Raw genomic sequence first — 6,041 nt, 5'->3', positions numbered from 1 at the left:
GACCAGAAAAGAGGCAGACCAGCAAGACAGAAAAGTTAACATTTACTGCTCTACTCCAGACAAACACCACAGACACAACTGTGGCCCCAATCTGACCCGCAAAAGGAAGAGTGTGGGGTCAAGATTTCCATCCTCACAAGGCTACAAAATGAGGTACCTCAACCGGCTCACAAGTATGGTATCAGAGAAGGGCAACAGAATAGGGTGCCAGCACTTCATCCCTGAATTGGGAAGAGGATGACATCCCTTCCTATGGAGACCACATGGGGAACCTGGGTTTCTACCTGGCAGCAATGAGGTGCCCCGACCCCCACCAATGTGGAGTCAGAAAAGGCCTGGTAGAGAGTCAGGACTTTCTACCACCATTCAATGGTAACTAGTGCCTCCTAATACCCTCTTCTCCCTCAGTCGGCCTACTCTCCACTGGGTCACTAGAGACCCGACGGGGAGCTGTTATGAGGTGCTCACCACTGTCAGCCAGAAAGCAATCAGTTGAGGCATCCTGTGAAGCTAGAACTTCTATCCTCTCCTGACAGAAAGAAGAGCTCCCCAGTTGAATATGAGAGGCTGAGTTGGGAAACTGGACAGCTACCCCCCCACCTGGCAGTAACAACCTAGCAGCCAGAGCAGTGTCAGAGGAAGCCAGCTAAAACTAAAAGTTTAAGATACAGAGGCTGGGTATGGTGGGTCATGCCTGTAATCCCAGCACTTTGGGAGGCTGAGGCGGGCAGATGTCTTGAGGCCACGAGTTTAAGAACAGTCTGGCCAACACGGTGCAACCTTGCTCTACTGATAATATAAAAATTAGCTGGGTTTGGTGGCACGTGCCCGTAATCCCAGGTACTCAGGAGGCTGAGGCATGAGGATTGCTTGAACCCAGGAGGCAGAGGTTGCAGTGAGAGCTGAGATCATGCCACTACACTCCAGCTTGGGCAACAGAGCAAGTTACTCTATCAAAAAAAAAAAAAAAAAAAAAGAGTCTCATAATATCCAAGATATCCCAGTTCCAATAGCATTCAATAGAAAATAACTTACTGCTCCAAAAATCAGGAAGATCACAACCAATTGCCGGAAGAAAAAAAAAATCAAGAGGCCAACATCAAGATGACAGACACGTTCATTTATCTATAAAGATTTTAAGGCTGTCATCAATACAGTAGCAAGTAATTATGAAAACACTTGAAACAAACGAATAGGGAGTCTCCCTAAAGAAATAAAAGACAAAGAACCAAATGCAAATTTTTAAACTGAAAAGTATAACCAAAATAAAAAACACAATAGCAGGCTCACCAGCATAATGGAGGGAAAAGAGGAAAGAATCAGTGAACTTGAAGACAGAAACACCTGATCTGAACAACAGAGTGAAAATATATAAATGAACAGTCCCAGGAACCTGTGGGACAATAAAAGATTATTCATGTCTTCAGAAAGGAGAAAGAAGGTAGGGCTGAGAAGTACTCAAAAAATGACTGCTGAGGCCGGGCGCAGTGGCTCACCCTGTAATCCCAGCACTTTGGGATGCCAAGGTGGGCAGATCATCTGAGGTTAGGAGTTCAAGACCAGCCTGGCCAACAGGGTGAAATCCCATCTCTATTAAAAATACAAAAAATGGCCAGGCACGGTGGCTCACGCCTGTAATCCCAACACTTTGGGAGGCTGAGGTGGGCAGATCACAAAGCCAGGAGATCGAGACCACTGGCTAACATCGTAAAACCCCATCTCTACTAAAAATATAAAAATTAGCTGGGTGTGGTGGCACAGACCTGTAATCCCAGCTCCTCAGGAGGCTGAGGCAGGAGAATCACTTGAACCTGGGGGGCAGAGGTTGCAGTGAGCCATGATCGTGACATTGCACTCCAGCCTGGGCGACAGAGTGAGAGTGTGTCTCAGAAAAAAAAAAAAAAAATTAGCCAGCCATGGTGGCATGTGCCTGTTGTCCAGTTACTCAGGAGACTGAGGCAGGAAAATCACTTGAACCTGAGAGATGGAGGTTGCAGTGAGCCGAGATCATACCATCGCACTCCAGCCTGGGTGACAGAGCAAGACTCCATCTCAAAAAAAAAAAATTAGCCAGGTGTGGTGACAGGCATTTGTAGTCCCAACTACTTGGGAAACTGAGGCAGGAGAATCACTTGAACATGGAGGCAGAGGTTGCAGATCATGCCACTGTACTCCAGCCTGGGCAACAAGTGCAAACTGTCTAGTTTAAAAAAAAAAAAGACTGCTGAAAACTTCCAAATTTGGCAGGAGATATAAATCTACTAATTCAAGAAGCTGAGTGAGCCCCAGAATCAACTTAGACTAAATACCAAGACACATCTTAAACTTCTGAAAATTAAAAGCTTGGAAGCAGAAAGAGGAATATAATTCCTTACTTGCATGGGGTTGAGAGGGAGTTTAAAAAGACAAGATTTCTCTTTTTCTTTTTTTGAGACAGAGTCTCGCTCTATCGCCAGGCTGGAGTGTCGTGGCACGATCTCGGCTCACTGCAACTTCCGTTTTCCGGTTTCAAGCAATTCTCCTGCCTCAGCCTCCTGAGTAGCTGGGACTACAAGCATGCACCACCACGCCTGGCTAATTTTTATACTTTTTAGTAGAGACGGGGTTTCACCATGTTGGCAAGGATGGTCTCGATCTCTTGACCTCGTGATCCACCTGCTTCAGCCTCCCAAAGTGCTGGGATTACAGGCATGAGCCACCGCACCCGGCCACGATTTCTCATTAGAGACCATGGAGGCCAGAAGAAAGTGACAAAACATTTTTCAAGTTCTAAAAGAAAAAAACTGTTATCTGAGAAACTTATCCAAGGAAAATATCCTTCTGGAATGAAAGGGAAATCAAGACTTTCAGATGAAAGAAAAGTAAGAGAATTTGTTACCAGTAGCTTTATCCTAAAAGGATGGCTTAAGGAAGTTCTCAAAACAGAAAAGAAATGACAAAGGCAGAAATAGAGAAGACAAACACAACAGGCCTGGTGCAGTGGCTCACACCTGTAATCCCAACACTGTGAGTCTGAGGTGGGAGGACTGTTTGAGCTCAGGAGTTCAAGACCTGATACCTACACAAAACATATTAAGTACTTTTTCCTATCAAGTGTTCTAAATTATGTTTGAGAGTTCAAGCAAAAATGATAAAACTGTCTGAAGGAGTTCTCAATCTGTGAAATAGAGTATGTAAGACATAAGTGGGTGAAAGTAAAGGAATCTAAGGGGAGGTAAGGTGTTTACAATATACTCAGATGGGTAAAATGACGACTGTCATAAGTTGTGTAGACATAATGTAGTATGTAGAGCAATGACTGAAAAAAACATACAAAGATACACACTTGAAAACACAGGATAAAAGTCAAAATAGAATTACAAAAAGTATACGAATAACCCACAAAAAGTGAGGAAAAAGAAAAAAACAGAACAGAAAACAAAAATGGCATCAACTCTCAAGTATCAGTTACATCAAATGTAAATGGTCTAAATATACCAACTGAAAGAAACTATCCTAGTGAATTAAAAAAAAAAAAACATTACCCAAATACATGGTGCCTATAAGAAACTCATTTTATGCATAATATAGACAGACTGAAAGTAAAAACATGGAAAAGTATGTAAATGTTTAGAAAATATGAGTGGCTGTATTAATATCAGATAAAACAGAACACAGGGGAAGAAAATTACCAGAGAGGAGGATATTATAATGACAGAAGAGTCAACCCAACCCAGTAAGACACAGCAATCCTAAATATCCATGAACCAGAGCTGCAAAATGAGAAGCATAACTGAATTGAAAATAAACAACCCAGGATTATAGTTAGATATTTCAATATCTTTCTCAACATTTGATATAACCAGATATAAAATCAGCAAGAGTACAGAACTCAACATCACCAAACAACAAGAGCTATTAGATATTTATTTATAGGTCGTCTGACCCAACGACAGACAGACAAGGCACATTCTTTTCAAGTGCCAAGATAATATATACTAAGACCATATCCTGAATCACAAAAGAAACCTCAACAAATGTAAAAGAACTGATGTGGTCCAGAGGGTGTTCTCTGACCACAATAGACTCAAACTAGAAATCAGTAGCAGAAAGAATACAAATAATCTTCAAACACCTAGAAACTAAAACATACGTTTCTAAATAAAACAAGAGTTAAAGATGAAGTTTTGAGATAAATAAAAGATACACTGGGCCTAGGCAGGGCAACTCATGCCTGCAATCCCAGCGCATTGGGAAACCAAGGTGGGAGGACCACTTGAGGTCAGGAGTTTAAGATCATCAGTCTGGCAACACAGCAAGACCCCCATCTCTACCAAAAAAAAAAAAAAAAATTAGCCAGGTGTGGTGGCACACATCTGTAGACTCAATTACTCCAGGAGGCTCAGCAGGGGGGATAGTTTGAGTCTAGGAGTACAAGGCTATAGTGAGCTATGACTATGCCACTATACTGCAGCCTGGGTAACAGAGGGAGACCTTGTCTTTAAAAAACAAAAAAAACCAAACCAAACAAAAAAACCCCACTCCCCTTGAACACAAGAAACTCGACTTCCTTCTTTCCTTCTTTTCTTCCTTTTTCCTTTCCTTTTCCCTTCCTCCTTTTCCTTCACTATCTCCCCCCCTCTTTTCTTTTTTTTTATTAATTTCTTGAGGAAAAAAAAAGAACCCCACCCCCACACATGAAAAACCCAAATGACAAAAAAAACAAAAAAACAACAACAAAAAAAAACACAACAACAAAAAACGCCCAAAAGCAGAAGAGACAATGAAGATAAAAGCAGAAATCAATTAAATTAAAGACAGAGGGAAAAAAATGAAACAAAGACTGATTTCTTTGGAAAGATCAATAAAACTGACAAACCTGTAGCAAGACAGACAATAAAGACAAGACAAATTACCAATATCGTGAATAAAACAAGGAACATTACTACAGACCACACCAACATTAATACTTAGGACATTTCTGTACACATAAATTTGACAACGAAGACCAAATAAACAAACTCCTAAACACAAATACAATATGAAATAGGCAATTTGAATAGACCTTAATTATAAATACTAAAGAAATTGAATCATAGTTTTAAAACTCCCCCAAAAGAAATTTCTAGGTCCAGATGGTTTTCATTGGAGAATTCTACCAAATGTTTAGAGAAGAATTAACACCAATTCTATACAATCTCTCTTCCAGCAAACACAAGTGGGAACACGTTCCAATTCATTTTATGAAACTAATATTGCTTTGATATTCAAACCACGCAAAGACAGTATAAAAGAAAATTACAGACCAAAATCTCTCATGAAAACATATGTAAAAATCCTTATAAAAGTTTTACCAGATAAAACTCAGCAATATATAAAAATTATTATATACCATGACCAAGTGGAGTTCATTTCAGGAACGCAAGGTTGGTTAATCCACCAAATTAACAGACTAAAGGGAAAGCAGTCACTACCATATCAATGCAGAGAAAGTATCGGACAAAATTCAACACCTATTCATGATTAAAAAGATCAGAAAAGTAGGAATAGAGAAAATTTTATCAGCCTGATAAAGAACATCTACAAAAACCTACTTCTAAACTTAATGGTAAGAAGGCTTTCAAAGATTAGAAACCAGGCAAGGTGTCCACTGTCACTCTGATTCAAACCTAGTGCTAAAAGTTCCTACAGTAAGTGCAATAAAGCAAGAAAAGAAATCAAAGGCATATACACTAGAAAAAATAAAACTGTCCCTATTTGCAGATGAAATGATAGGCTATGCAGAAAACTGCAAGGGATCTTAAAAGGACTTCAGCTGCTGGGCCTGGTGGCTCACATCTGTAATCTCAGCACTTTGGGAGGCCAAGGAGGGTGGATCACCTGAGGTCAGGAGTTCGAGACCAGCCTGACCAACATGGTGAAACTCCATCTCTACTAAAAACACAAAAATTGGCCATGTGTGGTGGTGCATGGCTGTAGTCACAGCTACTTGGGAGGCTGGGGCAGAATTGCTTGAACCTGGCAGGCAGAGGTTGCAGTGAGCCAAGATGTTAGCACTGCAC

At 40.7% G+C, this 6,041-nt stretch overlaps 1 protein-coding gene across 5 annotated transcripts in view; it reads right to left on the bottom strand.

Annotated features, from left to right (window-relative positions):
- TDRD1 (tudor domain containing 1) overlaps positions 1 to 6,041 on the bottom strand; it is a 51,718-nt gene that overhangs the window by 32,193 nt on the left and 13,484 nt on the right. The gene's annotated exons all lie outside the window — the stretch shown is intronic.

This window comes from Cebus imitator, unplaced genomic scaffold (genome assembly GCF_001604975.1).
Source record: "Cebus imitator isolate Cc_AM_T3 unplaced genomic scaffold, Cebus_imitator-1.0 Scaffold104, whole genome shotgun sequence".
Taxonomy (NCBI): Eukaryota; Metazoa; Chordata; class Mammalia; order Primates; family Cebidae; genus Cebus; species Cebus imitator.
This window is presented reverse-complemented; position numbering and strand designations above follow the sequence as displayed.